This window comes from Cryptomeria japonica, chromosome 3 (assembly GCF_030272615.1).
Source record: "Cryptomeria japonica chromosome 3, Sugi_1.0, whole genome shotgun sequence".
Classification (NCBI taxonomy): Eukaryota; Viridiplantae; Streptophyta; class Pinopsida; order Cupressales; family Cupressaceae; genus Cryptomeria; species Cryptomeria japonica.
The window spans coordinates 631,545,738-631,569,668 of record NC_081407.1 but is presented as its reverse complement, the minus strand read 5'-3'; the positions used below and the strand labels follow the sequence as shown (position 1 = coordinate 631,569,668).

The 23,931-nt window shown below is 35.2% G+C and overlaps 1 long non-coding RNA gene across 2 annotated transcripts; it reads left to right on the top strand.

The window, feature by feature from the left end:
* The first annotated feature begins 3,581 nt into the window (after positions 1–3,581).
* LOC131033044 (uncharacterized) lies at positions 3,582–23,161 on the top strand. 2 transcript variants are annotated; one of them, XR_009372064.1, is made up of 4 exons: positions 3,582–3,765; positions 7,043–7,130; positions 22,502–22,560; positions 22,750–23,161. It is a non-coding gene; the product is annotated as an uncharacterized LOC131033044 (long non-coding RNA). The 2 variants fall into 2 exon arrangements; XR_009372065.1 differs by lacking the exon at positions 7,043–7,130.
* Positions 23,162–23,931: the final 770 nt, after the last annotated feature.

The window sequence follows — 23,931 nt, the reverse complement described above, 5'->3', positions numbered from 1 at the left end:
TAATCACTGCATACACTTTTACCCTATCAGTTTCTCACCTCTCTACCTTATCGGTTGACTCCTACTCTTCCTTCTATCTCTCTTTTATCTCTCTTCTCACCTTCACTTGCTATTGCTAACACACGGGTTCTACCTCTTCCTATTGGATGGACAATCAAATCATATACCTGCTCCCGATTACTTTGCTCATCGGTTTATCCTTTCTCTTCTCTCTACCTGTCGGATATTTTCTCCCATACACACACATACAACTACTTCACTCTGCACTTCCTTCTAGCTGGCTTGAACATTACTAGTTCTCACCTTTGCAACTCACTTTGTAGTCTACTGGTTACACTAATCTTGTCGGTTAAGCCACTGCTAAACCCTCTCATTGGTTTCACCTTCCATGTTGGTTCTTTGCTTTAGATGTTGAGTTCCTTGACTCTTCTCAGTCTTATCTGTTCTCTACTTTTCTCAGGATCACTCTTCTCCACCAACCAACATCACCCAACTTCAATCTTTGATCAACATAAATATCAGAGCTTTATCGCCAAAACATGAGTTTGAACTTTTGCATGCTAGGATTTTCTCACCGACCAATTTGGCATACAAGATCCAATCAAATATCTTCTCTGATATTGTGGACCTGCAACAAGTCATCCATCACTACCAATCTTGCGACTTCCAATACATATTTGCTATGTTTAGCAAATACAACAGACTGATCACAGACCCACTTCTATCCATCACATTAAATGATCTCACAGTTATCTTTTCTAGATTGATAAGTTGATCAAATCTCCTACTTCGATCAACTCACCAAGGGGTGTCCTTTGATTTTCCTTGAGCCACACACTTCTGCAATTCCCCCTTGATTTTTGTAGTCAACAATAAATGTCGACCAATGCCAACAACCTCACTGACATGACACTTCACCAACCTCTGCATGCTTGCCACTTCAACTCCACATGGCATCTCTGTTGGTATTCGTCAGCTTAAACCTCTGTGTCAGTCCAGAAAGGATCACCGACCAAACACTTAACCGGTGCACACCTACCAGTCATCTAACCCAGCTATCGGTACACCTCACCTTACCGGTTAACCATATTGCCATACAATCTCCTGCACAACTGGTCCATCACATTTACCAGTCATCACCTTGCTGACCAGTAGTAGATATCCATGGTGAGTCATCATGTACCTTACCACCTAATTATGAGCACTCCACTTTGCCTCTTGACTCTTTGTTGCATACTGGTAACCACCTTGTTTACCAGTTGACATGTTTTTTCTTTCATACCGATAATATGCATGATGTCTTCATGCCATCAACCCCAACAACTATGCATTTGTGGCATGACCCTTTCACCACCCGCATCCCAGTCACTCCATGTGTGCAACTGCAGAGCCTTATCTTCATTTCATAGGTTCTCCTCTCAACCAGTTTGCCAAGGTGACAAAGACATCATCTCAACTCCTCCTTCTCTGTCCCGGGAGCAGATCATGTCTTCACATGCTGATCCAGTGTACATCCCTAATCTCAAACTCTGGAGGCTTCCTCATCTTCCACTTTGGTCATCCGGTCTATGCATCCAATCACCTACCTTTGCTTACTCTGACTATCTCATCCCGAAGAGTCATGATGTATGCCATGTATGCTACCAGTAATGATGTGACTTCGCTAAGGAGAGGATACATCTCCAACTTGACATATGTCCCAGTACCTATTCCATATGTCACCTTTGCTCACTGAAACAACACACTTTCTATCAACCTTCTCTTCATCTGGTGGGAGACCTTCTAGATGGCATCACACTAACATACCAGTTTTACTACTGACCCTTCATTATTTCATACTGCGACAAGCTCTATCGGTCACACACTTTCCAGTTCTCATCACTCACCGATCACTTCTCTATAATGCTTGTTCAGCATCAGCATGCATACTCACTAACTAGTTTCTTCTTCCCAATATTGACATGTAAACCGATTACTCCAACATGCTTACCTTTGGCTTCACTATCCATACTACCAGTTGATAACACTGTCAACATATAAACTATTCACCCATGCTGGTTGTCCTACTTTATGCTATACCGGTTGATATCAATGACAACACAATGCCAACAAGTCATTGTTCGCACATGCAGGTGGTATTTCTCATTTCTTACAACTTCCAATGCTTCAACATCATTCCTGAAAAAATCCAAGCCAACCATTGTCAACCACCTAAGCATCCCAGTGTATCTCTTCATTCACATTCTCCCACCACTTGGTCACATAATGGTCCAGCTCACACGCCACATTGGACAAGTAATCTGCCACCTCATAACCTGCTCTTTTAATGTGTGAAATTCAAAAATCTTGAAAGGTACGTAATTTTGAGTAGATGATAGATATAAACTTAACGATTTACCAACATGGGGAGGACCCCTTAACAATTGCATCTATGACAACTTGTGAATCCCTTCCAAATGAACCTTCGGGGCCTTCAAATTATTGGCCAGTTCTACCACAAGCAAAGCTACTTGCACTCCCACTTCATTATTCGTTCCATTTTGCAAGCGTTGAGCTCCCTTGAAAAGGATTTTGCCTTCCTCACTACTCGCAACACATCCTACACCTAAAATGTCGAGGTTACCCTTCGAAGCTCTGTCAAAATTATCTTTTATCCACCCTTGCTCCGGTTCAGTCCAAACAACATCAACTATGTCCCTTTCTACACTAAGATTAACCTTAGACAATCCATGAATGGACCAATTTTTTATATATTAATTTATTGATTATTTTATATAATATATTTGTTATATATTAATGCATTTATCATGTATTTATATTTAATATTTATTATTGAAATATGATTTGTAATTATGCAAAAATAAATAAATTATAAATTAATATAATTTATTTATTTATTAATAATGTTATATTTTATTTTTTATAAATTTTAAATATATTACATTATTTAAATTATTTTTATTTTGTTTTTTATTCAAAGTTATCTTTTAGATATTAACAATTTATAACTATATAAATTCAATTAAAATTATAATTTAAAAACAATTAAATTATATTTATTAAAATATAATAAGTTTATTAAAATTATAATTATAAATACATTTAAGATTAAAATTATAATATAATTAAAAATATACAATATTATTTTTTAAACAATAGATGACACCATTTTTTAATAATAACTTATGCCGATTATTATGAATGTTCTTATGGTTTAATATTATATTTTATAATATACTAGAATTCTATTCAACTTTTTTTATCTTTTAAAAGTTTACTTTTTAGATAATATTTTATAAAAAATATTAAATTTGTAACAACAATATTTTAAATTTTTTTGACATATATATTTTTTTTTATCATTTCATTATTTGTGCATACACATTTAACATATATTTATTATAAACCACAAAATCAATTACAATTATACTAATTAGATTTAAAGCCAATGTTAATCCAAATAACCATAAACACACTACTCACCATTACATGACACTTGTTAAATATTTTAAATGAAAAATTTAAATTATTTAAATTATCTTAAATTAAAAAGAAGACAAAAAGACCTGCATTTTTCAATATTAGGTCGCAAGGGCAAAAGAATCCCGGGAAATGAAAAACATTACTTCCATAATCCCTACCTTCGAAAGGAGCATTTCCATGATCCAAGCGACACCTTATTCGGAGGAAAGGGGGAACATCTGCTATTCTCCTAGATCAGTCACCCGTGTCTGCCCCCATCTTCGGACGGTATGGGGCATATGGGTATGTATTCTTGCCTCTGCCCCTGTTTATGACTTTGTAAATTGATCAAAGCGTGGGTATGTAAATCCTAATTATACGTGCTTCTGCTTAAGTTGCAAGCACATGGGGGTTAAATGTCAAATGGAAGATGTAGATTTTTTGGTGTTTCTGCAAAGCCTATTTAATAAATTTCAGAGATTTTTTCGAATTCCAACCGACATTGTGTAGAGGACATGAAAGAAAGAGGCTCAAGAGAGGGATGGGATATAAAATCTACCTAGGGTTTATTCCAAAATTTGGACAGATCGAGAATTGAACCTGAAACAATTTGTGCAGACAACTCTTAATTTGTAACTTTTACTCTTTAGCTTTCTTGCCCCATTGAAGATTATAGGAGAGTTTAGAGCAATTATGTTTATCGCAGCCATCCTGTCGAATCTGCTTGTGGCGAATTTTTCTCTATATAATTTTCATGTGTTTGGACGAGGCCGTAATCCCTTCACCATGCCCAAGCAATTATTTTCTACTCCCTGTTTCACACTAATCTGATAATGTAGATGCACACCCATTTTGCCTTTGGTTTTCTGGATTTCATTAACTACCTAGGTTGTACTAGGGTTTCCCTTCATCAAAGTTCTTTATAGGAGGGCAACATTGACAAACACTTTTCCTTCGAGGAGATTATGGTTTGAAGAAAATTTTCTATCCTCTTTTAATTTGGGTTCAAGAATCCTGAATCCCACACCCAAATGTCAATAACAAATAAGGATGGAGGACGAAAATTTGGCGCTGTAGAAATGCCCTAGAACATTTTAAGCTATTTGAGTCAATAAAATTTTCATAATGTTGTATTTCAATATTTCCAACACAACATTATTGGATGCTCTACAACACATCACTGATCCATTATGTTTGAAATATCAGACGAAGATTACTCTTTTAAAATGAACATCTCCATTACCCACTTGATAGCCTATAATAAATATATAAATCCTATTTCCCACACTCAAATGTTAGTGATTAAGAAGGATACGTGACTAAACATGCTACTACAGAATAGTGCTTGAGTATGAAGTATATCAGTCAACACATGGTTCTCACCATTGGTATCAAAGGTTGTTTGGTAACACTGAATTCTTTGCCATAATATTGTGCTTGCAGATCATGTTCATCATTCTCATTGAAACGGTTTTCATTGATAACCTTAAAAATATTTTGAATGACTGATAGCATGAGGCAATCTTTTGATTATAATTGTACATATAGTATTTTTTTGTTCAACTAGAGGCACACCAACATTCTTTGCTAGTCTGGGAGCAGAATCTTAACATAAATTTTGATTAGATGAAGATGCCATTTTTTTTAACAGTTCACTACCACAGACAAAATGATTCTTCTTCGTTAATGCTTTCTAGAAAGCCTCTTATGTCTATAAAATGGGAGCCCGTCAGAGATGAATTATTATGCCACATGACACTTCAAAGGCAATGTAATAACCAAAAATATTTCCTATTCAAAACAAAAATTAAAAGAAATGTAAACCACATGCAATTGTACAAGTTAAGAATTATAAATATATATATGATCTTAGTCTCGAAAGAAAATGCAATAGAGATTAAGAGTTTCAATCCCTTGAAAACCAAAAAATAATTCTACAGCGGGAACCCAAAATCTCTAAATAATGGGAACCCACATGACCACAAGCCTGGTGAAAATCACATAGATCTTGTTGAGACCTAACTAAAAATAAAAAGACATCTAACCAAATTATGGGGATAGCTTAAAGAGAACTATATCCAAGACCTGATTAAAAAGAAAAAGACATCTAACCAAATTATGGGGATAGCTTAAAGAGAACTATATCCAAACCAGATTAAGAGACATACATAGAAGCTCTCACTTAATGAGGATAAGAAGGATGACTTTTACAATGAAGTGGATTAGGTCGTTGAAATTCGGTACTGTTGAGCCATGTATAATATCATCAAAGTATATGTATTTTTCTCCTACTGGTAGTTTTGTTTGCAGTCGTTTATATTTCCAAGCTAGATTTACACTCTTTCTTTCAACAGCTACTTGCCTACGGGATTTGTATGCTATCGCAAGCAACATTCTTTCTCTATGCCATCATATGCATTTTCCCTTAAACTTTGTGGCACTTTTTGTGCCATAAATTAAAGGGCAGACTCTAGAGGAAATTAAGGCATCATTTAGATGAGTTTAAATAGCAAAATTGACTTGCATGCCACTTCAATGTATTCTTGCAATTACTTGGTATCATATACAACTGTGCCTCAGAGAATATAAGGTCATTGTGGTCATGACAGGATTGGCAATAGTAATTGATTGATAGGATTTACTAACTCAAGTTTTAATCATGATGGTTTGGTCTAAGGATAGAAGTCATAATAAAATCCTGTCAATAGTAATTGATTGATAGGCTTTACTAACTCAAGTTTCACACACAATGGTTTTGTCTGAGGATAGAAGGCGTAATAAAATTGTCAATCATTGTAAGACGACTTTCATAATAAATTCTTTTGCATTTCTCAGGTTTCTAGACAAACTTGTGATTATAGATCCGTGAATTGTGATGAATAGAGCAAGTATAATTGTTGGAATGGACCCACCAAATCTAAGAACTCTTGCATGCACAATAATATAGGTAGAAGAATTGGAGCTTATCCTTAGGATGGTTCCAATCTAGCTCTCCTGCCTCATGTTTGAAGTCGCCATAGCACAATTAAACACCTTCTTCATAAAGCAAGGCAAGACCATTGACAAAAGATTTCCAAATACCAACAATGAAATCCCACCAGCCCCTCTTTTTGCATTCTCAGTCCTTTCCAAGATTACGTTTGTAGCAATATATATGGCAATTGCTTTGTCTCAATCGCAAGACAAACAATAGAGGCATAACTTTTCTCCAAAGAATTGGATTGGGAATGTTTATATATTAGTAAAAGCAAAGAAGCCAAATGTAGCCAAAAATGATGGCTTCCTTCAAAACCCCAAAAGCCACAATCCCTACCCTGGCAATTTATTATTTATGTTGCTACTTCATTGTTTAGATGGCGGTTTATTATTTACATGGAAAATTTATAAGAAATTCTCGTATGCTAATTTTTTAAGATTCTTCACAAGTAATTGCTGATTTTGACATGACACTTATAAAATGCTGGGTTGATGGCAAGCGTGGATAGAGTTAAGTGTTTAATCCTATTTGTCCATAATAAAGTTCTTGATTTAACAATCTATGTACATGTGTGGTGCTAATTTTACTTTGAATTGTCACCAGGTAGCCATGCTCTCTTGAAGCAAGGGAATGCTGAATATGACCTCAAGCGGTGACAGTTATATGATTATTACCGGCCGTTAGTGTAAATGTATTGTAATTTCCTATTTAATGGACAAGTTATATGTAGGATGGTGTATTTCAATTTGATATTATGTCAATGACACTAATATTGTTATCTTTCCTTTTACTCCAGGTAAGGAGAATGAACATGTATCGATTTCAATGTCATCTCCTTTGATTGGAATGATGTATAATTAGTAGGGTGGCCACGATCAAGTGGCACCTTGATCGGACATGTCTTTTAGACATGTCCGACCAAGATGTCACTTGGTCGTGACCCCTACTAACAACACCCAATTCATAACTAATCGGTGCTTCAATCATACCAGATAATGCATTGGTATCTTTAATGATAACAGTGTTTATAACATGCCCGATAATGAATCGGTATCATCGCTGATGATAATAGTGCTTAATCATATCGATCGATATGTTAATGATAATAGTGCTTAAACATATCCGATTGCTATCATATGTCTTTTGTTAACTGTTGCAGATATATAAACCATACCCGATTATGAATCCGTATCAAAGCATATGGATTAACATAAACAATAATTGTTAGCATTATATGCTATCAGGTTAATACCCCGATAGCATATTAATGCCGATATGAATCAACATTAATATGCTATCGGGTTAATAGCCCGGATAGCTTTATGGATTGACGCTTAACATAGTTAAGCATGTCGTCAATCTAATCCAATATCAATATCATAATTGTGACCAATGTTACAGTCTGATAAGCATGAAATGAGTAAACAAAATATAGGAGATTACTGAGTTAGGAGAGTCTTATCTTGCAGAGGCTACTAATGCATTAACACTCCCTCTTAGCTTTTGGAAGATAAGGTAACCTGCATCACATTTCTTTTTCAAAATGTCAGTCTCCAAGAATATATATCATCTATACATATAATATGAAGTACCATCAGAACATAGGGTACAAACATAAAACATTATCCTAAGTATGTGACATAGGGTACCAACAATCTATGTGATATAATAGATTCACCATTTTATTATAACAAGATATCAACTAAACACGTGATATCAGTATTGCCTAAACACGCAATACTAAGGATAAACATCTGAGGATGGTTAAATTCTCATCTTATCCAGGTTGTGATATGTGCACAAACATTTCATACAAATGCTTTATCACAACAACATCATGGCACATCCATGACATACCAGAGATCCAACATGATAACTGGTTTGAGAATCATAAGATCGTCACCTTATGATGTCTGCATACAAGTGTTCATAATCTGAGAGATCATCACCTCTTAGATATGAGCACAGGGGGTAAAACCCAGAATGTCCTAACATGACAAAAGAAGTTTACATTTTCAACATCTTATCTACAAAGTAGATTTCCCTTCTATCATACCTAAACCCTTTCTAAATTGATCAACCTTCACTCTGGAAAGTGGTTTGGTCAGAATATCTGCAGTCTGATCTCCTGTACTAACATATTCTAATTTGATCACATTTTTGTCTACAATGTCTCGCACATAATGGTATGGGATCTCAATATGTTTGGATCTATCATGGAACACTAGATTCACTGAAAGTTTTATGCAACTTTGATTGTCGCAATGGATGATAGTAGGTTTCATCAGATTGCCAAACAATCCCACTAGCAACTTTCTAAGCCACACTACTTCTCAGGCAGCCATGGAGGTTGCAATGTATTCAGCCTCGGTGGAACTTTGCGCTACAGAGGACTGCTTTCTGCTGATCTAGGATATCATGGCTAATCCTAAACTGAAGCAACACCCAAAGGTGCTTTTCCGATCAATCACACTTCCAACCCAATCCGAATCTGAGAATTCATGTAGATTAAGATCAATTTTCTTATACTTGAGACTAAGGTTTAAGGTGCCTTGTAAATATCTCATAATGTGTTTTATTGCTACCAGGTGTATCTCTTTTGGCTCACACATAAACTGACTCAAGGCATTTACTGCATAGCAGATATCTGGTCTTGTGTTTACCAGATACATAAGAGACCCAATCATTTGCCTGTATAGACTGGGGTCAGTAGAAGGTGATTCTACTGCTGCTTCTTTAAGTTTATGAAGATTGGTTTCCATTGGAGTGGTCATAGGTCTACAATTGAGCATTCCAAATCTCTTCAGGATATCTAATGTATACTTGCCTTGGTTTAGCACAATATTGTCAGTATTCTGCCATACTTCCAACCCTAGGAAATAATGAAGGAATCCCAAGTCCTTCATATCAAATTCTTTGGATAGATCTTTCTTGCATTAATCTATAAGATGATCCTCTCCTATGATTAATAAATCATCAACATATAAAATCATTATTAGCATATCACCTTTATTCTGTTTGTAGTAGAGATTAGGATCTGCTTCATTTTTAGAGAAGCCTAGTGTTGATAGATATGTGTCAATTCTTTCATACCAAGCCTTGGGAGCCTGTTTCAGCCCATATAGAGCTTTCTTGAGTCTGCACACATGAGATTCTGCATGATGGATCTCAAACCCTTCAGGTTGCTCTAGGTATACTTCTTCAGATATCTCTCCATTAAGAAAAATTGTCTTTACATCCATTTGATGTACCTTCCATCCCTTTGCTGCTGCAATGGCTAGTACAGCTCTTACTGAGGTATATCTAGCTACAGGAGCAAATGTTTCTTCATAGTCTATCCCTTCTTTTTGAGAAAAACATCTGGCTACAAATATTGCCTTATATTTTTTAATGTTGCCATCTGCTGCATGTTTGATCTTGAAGAGCCATTTAGAAGAAACAATAGACTTCTTAGTTGGTCTAGGGACAATTTCTCATACATCATTTTTCATTATGGATCGATACTCTTCAAACATAGCATCCTTCCATACTTGATGTTTAAGGGCATCTGTTACATTATCAGGTTCATTTTTAGATAGATCATTCATAAGAGCAATGTAGCTAGTAAATTTATTAGGTCTTTTGCTTTCTTTGAAGGTTCCAGAAGGAGCAGCAAACCTCTAAGCTTCTTCTACAGTTTTGGTGGCCCATAGTGGTCTTTTCTTGAGATTTCTAGGTGTGTTTTCATTTTCATTTTCAGTTTCATCTAGATTCTCCCTCTGAAACTCAAGGGCAGGATTTTCATCTAAGTTAGAGGTAGGTACATAGATTTCAGGTTCTATGAAGTTCTAGGCTCTTTTGAAAGCCAGGTCTTTTTCAAATATTACATCCCTACTTAGTTCAATATTTCTTTGACCAGGTACATAGATTTTGTAGGCTTTGGAGGTTTCACTATATCCTACAAGCAATCCTCTTTTTCCAGAAGGTTCTAGTTTTTGTCTCTTTTCTTTAGGTATATGGATATAGACAGGACATCCAAATATCCTAAGGTGACTAATATCAAGCTTAATCTTAGTGAATACTTCCTCAGGAGTTTTGTCCTCAAGATGGGAGTAAGGGCACCTATTCTGTATATACACAGCGGTGCTGGAAGCTTCAGCCCAGAGATTAGTGTTAAGGTTTTGATCTAGTATCATGGCTTTGGCAGCTTCAACTATAGTCCTATTTTTTCTTTTCGCTACCCCATTTTGTTGGGGGTTATAAGGTATAGTAAGCTCCCTCTTAATCCCATTATCTCTACAAAATTCTTTGAATGAATCTGATGTGTATTCCCCCCCATTGTCGATTCTTAGGGTTTTAATTTTGTTTCCTGAGTGGTTTTCAGTTAGTGATTTAAATTCTTTAAACCTAGAGAGGATCTCTTCTGATTCTTTACTTTCAGAAAGTAGATCCAAGTCTTCCTAGAGTAGTCATCAACAAATATTACATAATACAAGAATCCCCCTAGAGAAGATACAGACATAGGTCCACATACATCAGAATGAACTAATTCTAGAATTTTGCTAGTTTTCCTAGTACTATTTTGGAATGCACCTTTGGTATTCTTACCTAGGGCACATCCTTTGCATGCCCCTAAATGAACTTTCTTTAATTTGGGTAGACCTGTGACAAGGTTTCCCATTGAAGATAAAGCCCTAAAATTCAGATGGCCTAATCTTCTATGCCAAACTTCATTTGCATTAGTGGCTTCATGGATTAGAGCTAGATTGGTTTCCATGCACAACTCATACAAATAGCCCTGTCTCTGTCCACTGGTCTTTGCCTTCTTGATGGAGGAGTTCTTTGGCCAGGCCAATACTTTGTTGTCCATGAACGTCACTCTATATCCTTTATCTTCCAGTGCTAATATAGAAACTAGGTTTCTTTTGATGCAGGGGACATATAGTACTCCTTCAAGCTGTAAGGTTATGCCTATCTTCAATTTGATGGTGCAGGTTCCTACTCCTCTGACTGGATATGTGGAGTCATCTCCGATGGTTACGTCCTCATCACTCTCCTCTGTCATGGAATCAAGTGCTTCTCTAAACCCAGTGATGTGCCTGGATGAACCACTGTCAATCACCCATGAGTTGATTTTGTTAGAATCTTGACTTGTGAGTGTTGAGTAGAATACGTATTTCCCAGAGTCATCTTCCCCTTTAGTCTTCCCTGCTTTGACAAATGTAGCATGTTTCTTGGTTCTTTCTGGGCATTTTGCAATGAAGTGTCCGAATTGAATGTGAGATAAGTCCTTCTTTGAAGTGTTCTTGCCTTGACGACCTTTTCTCTTTCTAAACTACCTTTTCTTGTTTTGCTTGGTGGAGTTGGTGTTTAGAACCTGCAAGTCTTCATCTATATTCTTGTGTTTCATTCCTATTTTGTTCAATCTTGATTCCTCTTGGAGACAGTCATCCCTTAATCTTTCAAATTTGGGATATTTAGACCTTGCACTGATGCCTTGGACGAATGTGCTCCATCCACTAGGCAACCTATCTAAAGCAATGAGTGTTAGCTCTTTGCTTTGGATCTCGTAGTCCAGAGTTGCAAGTTCATCTTTTAGAACTGATATCCGCATAAAGTAGGTGTTGATTGTCTCCCCTTTGTTCATGGTGATATGATTTATTTCTCGTTTTAGTGCTAGAGTTCAACTTGCATTTGATATCTCAAGTGTGCTTTCAAGAGCTTTGAACATTTTATAGGCTGTCTGATGTTTTCTTATGATGGGCATTATGTTGTTTCTCACCCCATCAACTATTATTTTTATTGCCTTGTCATTTCCCTTAATCCATGTTGTTTTGTCAGGTTCATTTTCGAGTTGATCATTTTTAGTTTGAACAAACGAATCCACTTTGTTCTCCTTTAAGATCATTTGAATTCTGAATTTCTAGGTTGAAAAATCATCGCCACCTCCAAGTCTGTCTTCGAATCTGATAGCACTGGCCATTTGAAGAAATGTGATGTAGTATATAACCTTGTTCTTTAAATTTGTTTCATGAAATTAAATAGCCTCAAGTTCGATCAACTTGGCTCTGATACCATGTAAATGTATCGTAATTTCCTATTTAAAGGACAAGTTATATGTAGGATGGTGTATTTCAATTTGATATTATGTCAATGACACTAATATTGTTATCTTTCCTTTTACTGCAGGTAAGGAGAATGAACATGTATCGATTTCAATGTCATCCCCTTTGATTGGAATGATGTACAAGTAGTAGGGTGGCCATGATCAAGTGGCACTTTGATCGGACATGTCTTTTAGACATGTCTGACCAAGATATCACTTGGTCGTGACCCCTACTAACAACACCCAATTCATAACTAATCGGTGCTTCAATCATACCAGATAATGCATCAGTATCTTTAATGATAACAATGTTTATAACATGCCTGATAATGAATCGGTATCATCGCTGATGATAATAGTACTTAATCATATCGATCGATATGTTAATGATAATAGTGCTTAAACATATCCGATCGATATCATATGTCTTTTGTTAACTATTGCAGATATATAAAACATACCCGATTATGAATCTGTATCAAAGCATATGGATTAACATAAACAATAATTGCTAGCATTATATGCTATCGGGTAAATACCCTGATAGCATATTAATGCCGATATGAATCGACATTAATATGCTATCGGGTTAATAGCTCGGATAGCTTTATGGATTGACACTTAACATAGTTAAGCATGTCGTCAATCTAATCCAATATCAATATCATAATTGTGACCAATGTTACAGTCTAATAAGCATGAAATGAGTAAACAAAATATAGGAGGTTACTGAGTTAGGAGAGTCTTATCTTGCAGAGGCTACTAATGCATTAATAGTTAGAGGTCTGTAAAGCCTATGCAAAAGTGGTAAGATACATTTTAATGATATAATCTGGTTCTACATATATTTATTACTTGCAACCTATGTTATCAGAAACGAGAAATGAGAAACGCAACGACAACGTTACGAGAAACAGAAGTTTAAAAGGTTGCCTATAAGAAACAGATTATATATATATATATATATATATATATATATATATATATATATATATATATAATATAATATAATTAATTTTAAAAATAAAAATTCTAAAACATATATCTCTATAAAAATTTTAAACATTCTTTGATTTCATTCTTTCATTTTAAAATAATTTGTATTAAACATTTCACACAATAAGTATAATAAAATCAGGAGGACAATTTTTTTTTTTGTGTGATACTTAACTCTGACTTACAAAAATTGCAAATTAATGTAAACTCCAGCTTGGGCTTTATTGGCATTTATAAACTAATGTAAACTCCACCTCTAAGTTGAAGAAAAGATAAAAATATCTAAGTTTTTATTTAAATTTTAAGGACAACTGCTAAAAAAATGAAAATCACAGCTGAAACGACCGTCCACAACGGGAAACCCATTTCTTTCGTCGAAACACGAAATGGAAGTCTCTCGTCGCGTTTCTGGTAACTAGGCTTGTAACACATGGATTCACTTTTCTACTTGCCTTTGATCTCACATTTGGGTTTTCAGCATGCTTGTAAATTAAAATTTATCTATGGTTTGTTACCATAATTATAGTTGTTTTAATTCTATCTGTTGATTCAAGTAGCATCGATCAGATAAAACCGTATACCTATCTATTTACATCAAATGAAGAAAGATGGTAATGCAAATATATATTTCATATGAATGATTTATATATCAAACCTCTTCATTATCGAATTGCTATTAAATACATGCCCAAAACATTATCGATATATAATCGGGTTATATTAGAACTGACCCAAATTAGTTATTGGGCTTGTTTGTTTTGATACCGATTCATTATCGAGTGTGTTTATATCGATCTGTTATCATTTACAATGGCACCGACTAGTTATCATAGACACCGAGTGGATCGGTTGACATTTGGAAGAGTCATGACCAAGTGACATCTTGGTCGGACATGTCTAAAAGACATGTCCGATCAAGGTGCCACTTGATTGTGACTACCTTACTATATATGTATCATTCAAAAGAAAGGGGATGACATTGAAATCGATACATGTTCATCCTCCATACCTGCAGCAAAAGAAAGATCTTCAATATTATTACTATTCTTGTTACAATATTGAAGACAACAATATTATTGTCATAGTCATAATACCAAAATCTTAAATACACCATCTTGCATATAACTTGTTCATTAAATTGGAAATTGCAATAACATTTACATGGTATCAGAGCCAGGCTATCGAACCTGAGGCTATTCAATTTTGTGTAAAATTTAAGAACTAGTTTATATCAAGCATCCTATTTCTCTAATGGCCAATGCTATGAGATTCGAAGATAGACTTGGTGTGGGTGATGATTTCTCCACATGGAAGTTCGGAATCAAGATGATTCTAAGCGAGAGAAAAGTTGAAACTTTTATCAAGACTGAATCTATGGAACCAGAGACCAAACCTGACAAAGCATCATGGATAGAAGGAAATGAAAAAGCAATCAAGATTATTATTGATGGGGTGAGAAATAACATAATGCCCATTATAAAGAAACATGAAATGGCTTTTGAAATGTTCAAAGCACTTGTGAACACATTTGAGATATCAAATGCAAGTCAAACTCTGGCCTTGAAGCGAGAAATCAATCATATAACCATGAACAAAGGAGAGACAGTAAACACCTACTTCATGAGGATCTCAACTCTAAGAGATGAACTAGCAACCCTAGGATATGAGATCTAGAGCAAAGAGTTAACACTCATTGCTCTAGATGGTTTACCTAGTGCATGGGAAACATTTGTCCAGGGCATCAGTGCAAGGGACAAATATCCTGAGTTTGAAAGACTAAGAGATGACTGTCTCCAAGAGGAATCTAGACTAAATAAGAAAGCAATGAAACATAAGAATATAGATGAAGACCTACAAGTCCTAAACACTAACTCCACCAAGCAAAACAAGAAAAGGCAGTTTAGGAAGAGAAAAGGTCATCAAGGCAAGAACACTTCAAAGAAGGACTTATCTCACATCCAATGTTACAGATGTGATCAGTTTGGACACTATGTTGCAAAGTGCCCGGAAAGAACCAAGCAACATGCTACATTTGCCAAAGCAGGAAAGACTAAAGGGGAAGATGACTCCGAAAAATATGTACTCTACTCAGCACTCACAAGCCAAGCTTCTAACAAGATCAACTCATGGGTGATTGACAATAGTTCATCCAGGCACATCACAGGGTTTAGAGAAGTATTTGACTCCATGACAGAGGAGAGTGATGAGGAAGTAACCATCGGAGATGACTCCACACATCCAGTCAGAGGAATGGGAACCTGCACCATCAAATTGAAGACAGGCATATCCTTGCGGCTCGAAGGAGTACTATATGTCCCCGACATCAAAAGGAATCTAGTCTCTATATCGGCACTGGAAGATAACAGATATAGAGTGACATTCATGGACAACAGAGTATTGGCTTGGCCAAAGAACTCTTCCATCAAGAAGGCAAAGACCATTGGACAGAGACAGGGCTATTTGTATGAGTTGTGCACAGAACCCAACCTAGCCCTAATCCATGAAGCCACTAATGCAAATGAAGTTTGGCATAGAAGATTAGGCCATTTCAATTTTAGGGCTTTATCTTCAATAGGAAACCTTGTCACAGGTCTAGCCAAATTAAAGCAAGATCATTCAGGGGCATGTAAAGGATGCGCCCTAGGTAAAAAATACCAAGGGTACATTCCAAAATAGTACTAGGAAAACTAGTAAAATTTTAGAGTTAGTTCATTCTAATGTATGCGGACCTATGTCCGTACCCTTTCTAGGGGGATTCTTGTATTATGTAATATTTGTTGATGACTACTCTAGGAAGACTTGGATCTACTTTCTGAAAAGTAAAGAATCAGAAGAAATCCTCTCTAGGTTTAAAGAATTTAAATCACTAATTGAAAACTACTCAGGAAACAAAGTTAAAACCCTAAGAACTGACAATGGGGGAGAATACACATCAGATTCATTTAAAGAATTTTGTAGAGATAATGGGATTAAGAGGGAGCTTACTATACTTTATAACCCCTAACAAAATGGGGTAGCTGAAAGGAAAAATAGGACTATAGTCGAAGCTGCCAAGGCCATGATTCTAGATCAAAACCTTAATACAAATCTCTGGGCAAAAGCATCCAGCACCGCTGTATATATACAAAACAGATGCCCACACTCCCATCTTGAAGATAAAACTCCTGAGGAAGTATTCACTAAAATTAAGCCAGATATCAGCCACCTTAGGATATTTGGGTGTCTTGTCTATATCCATGTACCTAAAGAAAAAGACTAAAACTAGAGCCTTCTGGAAAAAAAGGAATGCTTGTAGGATATAGTGAAACCTCCAAAGCCTACAGAATCTATGTACCTGGTCAAAGAAATATTGAACTAAGTAGGGATGTAATCTTTGAGGAGGACTTAGCCTTCAAAAGAGCTCAGAGCTCCATAGAACCTGAAATCTATGTCCCTACTTCTAACTTAGATGAAGATCTTGCTCCTGAGTTTCAGAGGGAGAATCTAGATGAAACTAAAAATGAAAATGAACACTCACCTAGAAATCTCAAGAAAAGACCACTATGGGCCACCAAAACAGTAGAAGAAGCTCAGAGGTTTGCTGCTCCTTCAGGAACCTTTAGAGAAAGCAAAAAGCCTAATAAATTTACTAGCTATGTTGCTCTTATGAATGATCTATCTAAAAATGAACCTGACAATGTAACTGATGCCCTTAAACATCAAGTATGGAAGGATGCTATGTCTAAAGAGTATCAATCCATAATGAAAAATGATGTATGGGAGATTGTTCCTAGGCCAACTAAGAAATCTGTTGTTTCTTCTAAATGGCTTTTTAAGATCAAACATGCAGCAGATGGCAGTATTGAAAAATATAAGGCAAGATTTGTAGCCAGAGGGTTCTCTCAAAAGGAAGGAATAGACTATGAAGAAACATTTTCTCCCATAGCCAGATATACCTCAGTAAGGACTGTGCTAGTTATTGCAACAACAAAGGGATGGAAGGTACATCAAATGGATGTAAAGACAACTTTTCTTAATGGAGAGATCTCTGAAGAAGTATACCTAGAGCAACCTGAAGGGTTTGAGATTCATCATGCAGAGTCTCATGTGTGTAGACTCAAGAAAACTCTATATGGGCTTAAACAGGCTCCCAGGGCCTGGTATGAAAGAATTGACACATATCTATCAAAACTAGGCTTCTCTAAAAATGATGCATATCCTAATCTCTATTACAAACATAACAAAGGTGATATGCTAATATTGATTTTATATGTTGATGACTTATTAATCACAGGAGAAGATCACCTTATAGATCAATGCAAAAAAGATCTATCCAAAGAATTTGATATGAAGGACTTGGGATTCCTTCATTATTTCCTAGGGTTGGAAGTATGGCAGAATTCTGATAACATTGTTCTAAACCAAGGCAAGTATACCTTGGACATCCTGAAGAGATTTGGAATGCAAAACTGTAGACCCATGACCTCTCCAATGGAAATCAATCTTCATAAACTTAAAGAAGCAGCAGTAGAATCACCTTCTACTGACCCCACTCTATACAGGTAGATGATTGGGTCTCTTATGTACCTAATAAATACAAGGCCAAATATCTGCTATGCAGTGAATGCTTTGAGTCAGTTTATGTGTGAGCCAAAGGAGATACACCTAGTTGCAGTAAAACACATTATGAGATATTTACAAGGCACCTTAAATCTTGGTTTCAAGTATGAGAAAGTTGATCTTAATCTACATGGATTCACAGATTCAGATTGGGCTAGAAGTGTGACTGATAGGACAAGCACCTCTGGGTGCTGCTTCAGTTTGGGATCAGCCATGATATCCTGGATCAGCAGAAAGCAGTCTTCTGTAGCGCAAAGTTCCACCGAGGCCGAATACATTGCGGCCTCCATGGCTACTCGAGAAGCAATGTGGCTTAGAAAGTTACTTGTGGAATTGTTTGGTGATCATATGAAACCTACTATTATCTATTGCGATAATCAAAGCTGCATAAAACTTTTAGTGAATCCAGTGTTCCATGATAGATCCAGGCATATTGAGATTCCATACCATTACATGCGAGATATGGTAGAAAAAAATGTGATCCAATTGGAGTATGTGAATATAGGAGACCAGACTGCAGATATTCTGACCAAACCCCTTTCCAAAGTGAGGGTTGATCACTTCAGAAAAGGTTTGGGTATGATTGAAAGGTAATCTGTTTTGTAACCTATACTTGCATATCAATAAGATGTTTAATGTGTAAACTTCTTTGTTGTGTTAGGACTTCTATGGGTGTAACCCCCTGTGTTCATATTCAAGAAGTGACGACTTCTCAAATATTGTACACTTGTATGGGAACATCATAAGGTGACGATCTTATGATGTTCAAACCAGTTATTGTGATAAGATCTCTGGTATGTCATCGATGTGCCATGATTGTGTTGTGATATTACATTTGAAATAGAATGCTATTGCACTTATCACAACTTAGATATGTTGAAAATATAACTATTTTCATATGATTATCCTTAAGTATTGCGTGTGTAGGCAATACTAATATCACATGCTTAGGTGATATCATGTCATTACAATATGACTAACCCCTTGTATCACGTGTTTAGGTGATACTTCATATTTTAATGGTATAATCCTATGTAGAGTAAGATTATGAAACCTCATAAGGAATCCTGACCATCATAAGAAATGAGATGATAGACAAGGTAACTTTATCTTCCCTAGCTAAGAGGGAGTGTTGATTCAAGTAGCATCGATAAGATAAAAAAGTATACCTATCTATTTACATCAAATGAAGAAAGACGGTAATGCAGATATATATTTCATACGAATGATTTATATATTGAACCTCTCCATTATTGAATTGTAATTAAATACATGTCCAAAACATTACTGATATATAATCGGGTTATATTAGAATTGACCCGAATTAGTTATTGGGCTTGTTTGCTTTGATACCGATTCATTATCGGGTGTGTTTATATCGATCTGTTATCATTTACAATGGCATCGATTAGTTATCATAGACACCGAGTGGATTGGTTGACATTTGGAAGAGTCATGACCAAGTGACATCTTGGTTGGACATGTCTAAAAGACATGCCCGATCAAGGTGCCACTTGATCATGACTACCTTACTATATATGCATCATTCAAAAGAAAGGGGATGACATTGAAATCGATACATGTTCATCCTCCATACCTGCAGCAAAAGAAAGATCTTCAATATTTCTTGTTACAATATTAAAGACAACAATATTATTGTCATAGTCATAATACCAAAATCTTAAATACACCATCTTGCATATAACTTGTTCATTAAATTGGAAATTGCAATAACATTTACACTATCTTCACTAGAATTCTACCTTGATGATGCGAGCTGATGTTGTCTCATTTGTTGCATTCAATAGCAATTTTTGAAAAATATATAAATACAAGTGCAATGGTTCATTTTTCTAGACAACGACCAATTCTATGCTATTCTATTTAGAAACACCGGATAGTCAAGTTGATGTCATATCAGCAATCTACATCCTTGACTGAAATTTGATTTCTTTTCTACCAATTAATGCAGTATTGGTAGTGATGGTGTTTCACAAGTATAATTTGAATTCTGTTGATTATAAAATGTGGTTTTAAAGGTTATAGGCTGTGAGATTGCTCTTGGACTGCAATAATTTTTATGAATGGATTTTCTACTATTCTTTCCTTTTTGTTCTAAAATTGGAGCATAAAAGCCTTTGGGCCAAATAAAATCTTTTAGTCACCAAATACAGAATTTTGGCCAAACAAAAGGCTTCAGTCACCAATAGAAAGCTTTTGAGGATAAATATCAAACTTTGAAAAACTAATATAATGTCAAGTGTTTGTTGCTATGGAGAAGGCAAAGAGACATGTTGGTTAGAGAAATAAATTAGTGAGCCACGATGGAAAATAATGCTGCATGCCCCTTTATGGATGTGGTTTGATCAAGATCAATACCAGAAATTTTCAAATCTTTAGGTAACTCATTGAGATTCCTTGTATGTTAAGGTTCTGCTGCTCAAATTTTCAGCCTAATTCCTTGAATGCATTATTTGTAGCTTAGCCTTTGGGGATAACTATCATGCTATATTGGAAAAATGAAAGAGCCTTAGTTGTATCTTGAACCTTAACGGAACTTGAAGCAACAAGCTAGTTAAAGAAATAAACTAGGGAGCTACGATGACAAAGGATGCCAAGGTGTCTCCGTTTATTGATGATGTTTGATGATGATCAATAATATAAATTTTCAGATTTTCAAGCAACTCATCGAGATTCGTAGAATGCTCAAGTTCAAGGTGTGCCAATTTATGGATGATGTTTGATGACTAAAAATAACAACAAAATTTAGATTTTCTAACAACTCTTTGAGATTCATAAACTGTTAAGTTTATGCCTCTCAAATTTTGAGTGTAATTTCTGAAATGCGTTGTTTGTAGCCTTGTAGTTGTGATGGTTATCAAATTTGCCATGGTGTGGCTAAATCTGAAATAGTGTACTTTATAATAGGATTCACCTCACCGTGGAATTCTTCAACTCCTAGAATAGATAATCAAATCTCTTATCAATCCAAGTAAAAAAGGTCATTGCTTATCATAGAGTATGAATGGATCAAAATCAATCTCACTAGAATATTTTAAGGGATTTAACATAATTGAATGTTTCCCTTCAATGTTGAAATTTAATTACCAAGATAAAAATTATTACTTACAATGACAGGTAGGTTCATATTGTGCAAAAGGGAATCAAAGCAATGAACATCCTATTTCCATCCTCGAAATAGATTATAGCTTCACATTGCACATATATTGTTTTTCCATCGAAATAAGAGCTTGTTAGAATAAGAATAAAGGAGGATAAAACCTAGAGAAGCTTCGACATTTGTTTATGTTGGGCATCATTATCTTTAGCTGGGAGGTTTTCATGTTCTTGAATTTAATACACTACTCAACTCCAGACTTGCATTGCACAGTTTGCAAGAAAATCTGCAACCTTGTTGCTTTCTTTATGGGATGTGAACACTATAATGTATAGATTTTTACCATTTCCATAACTTTCACAAGGTTAACTAACAAGTTTTTCGAAGCTTGATAAAAACCTTGTCAAAGAAGTCCAGAATTTGATAATTAACAGTATTTGTCCATTGCTAGGTCATATTCCTTTTTCATTACTTGGACTGGTGCAGTAAAAGGTGGTGTTACGTGTATGTATGCTATTTGCATTAATTCTTTTATTTGTTGTTCACCTTTTAGTATTTACTATTTTGACATGGCTAAGACCATTATTATCTCTAGAAGAGATATAAATGATTTCATGTTTAGACTATCTTGTTGCCATTTTGTCCAACCTGCTCATGTGCATGGAAACTTATAGTGAAAAAATAAACAACTAGAAAAGATAACTCAAACACAAACTAGAGAAACTAAAATAACATGGTTTGCAAAGAAAACAAAAACCAATTTGATGAAGTACAAGAAAGAAAATGGAAAAAGAATTCAAAAGGTTCAACCTCATAGATTATGATTACTAATCAATTATAATCCGTGCTACATATATGTAACACATGGCATAAGAGCTCACCCTGCTGGTGTTTGTAGTTTGATTGTTGATTTTTGAATCTAGAAAAAGACTATTGTGAATGGATTATATTTCATATTTCACACAATGAAGGAAATATCATTTTTCAGATTTTTGTTAAGCATCATGTGAGGATCATAGTAAGAATGAGTGTTTTCCTTGATAAGGGCGGGTGGGAAAAAAATCATGCACTCCTTGTTGAGGGTGTATAAGGAACTCTATTACAAATTCAGCAATCGACTTTCGGGATGGTGTGGTTCAATTGTTTGAGATCCTTGAGGTGGAAACTTCATCCATTACTCGTGGTTAGCATGTTTGAAGAATTTGAAGGTTGACATTTGCATTTCTGGAGTGGTAATTGATTAATTCTGGTTTGTTTGTTACAGAAAATTGGGGGTGCCTATTCTGATATTTATCAGCTGGCATTGTAGACATTGTTGAAGAGGTAATCTGATATATATGCTTACTTTTTTTAGCATTTAGACTATAAAAATGAGATTGAAGCAATCAAGGAAATAATTCTTGCACAAGAGATCTTTTTCTATTCTTTGCAGTTTGTGGATATTAGTTTTGTTGGATTTTGGATAAGTGTTATCAAAAACATCTAACTTGCTGCAAAACCTACTTTTGACAGGTTATGTGACAGAAATTTTAAGAATGTCAAGGTGGTTTCTAATCGCATGGTTTTTGATATCCATGGCAACCTTGTTGGATTTGAAGGTACACTTCATGTTAGGTGCTAGGTGTTAGCATCCTATTTATTCATCGTTTGAAGGTATATATGTATGCAAAGAATAAGTTTGCTAATAGCAGAAAACTGCAAGGATTAGCTTTAGAGATTTGGGAAAACAAAATTGGTCTATATTTTTGCATTTTGTTATCCTTCTTCAACCATGTAAGGTCGCTTATCTATTTTTCTTCCCTAGTCACTTTCCCTGACCTTTTAGTTTTTTGTCTTCTATCTTTTCTATTTTGCACTCGATTATTGTAATAAAAATGGATGCATGGATGCAAGTTTAATACAGACTGTTATGTTGAATTGAGTATTTTGTTTGATTGTTATAATATACTTTGTATGCTGGATGTATGTTGCTTCATATTCAAGTTTTTATATTACATATTGATTTATATTGATGGATTATTTAGAAGGGATGCATAGATGCAAGTTTAGTTGATTGTTATGGTGAATTGAGTGTTTTGTTTTATCGTTATAATATACTTTGTATGATGGACATTTGTTGCTTCATATTTAAGTTTTCATATTACATATTGATGTAAATTGATGGATTATTTAACAAGAAAGAAAATTCATGTATTAAACAAGAATGAGCATGCCTCTTGAAATGGCTACCCCAGTCCATGAGAAATTTGGCAGCAATAATGGGCTTGAAAGTGATGCCAATGGTGCTTCTGTTGTTAAGGATAGAACAAATGTGTTGCTATTAGGGGATCATATTGGAAATATTGGCATGTTTGATGGCTTGGACTATGAGAATTGTATCTCAATTGCATTCTCGTATGTTCTTTATTGATTTTGCAAATAGTTTTGTCGTGCTTCTTTTATCTGGCAATCATTTGATTGTTTTTACCTTCATTTTTTTTTTCAAGTCTATGTAAAATCACTTTTTTTTTTTTTTTTTCCTTTTCCAGAAATGAGAATGTTGAGTAATGGTTATTTTATCATGCAAAGAAGGGTAATGATTACCTATGTAATATAATGTGTTTTTTTCTTTTTGCAAAAATGTGCCGATAAACTCAAAGAAGAGGATAAAGTTACAGTGTTGGATCCGTTTGATGGTGTTGTTGTGGGCATTGA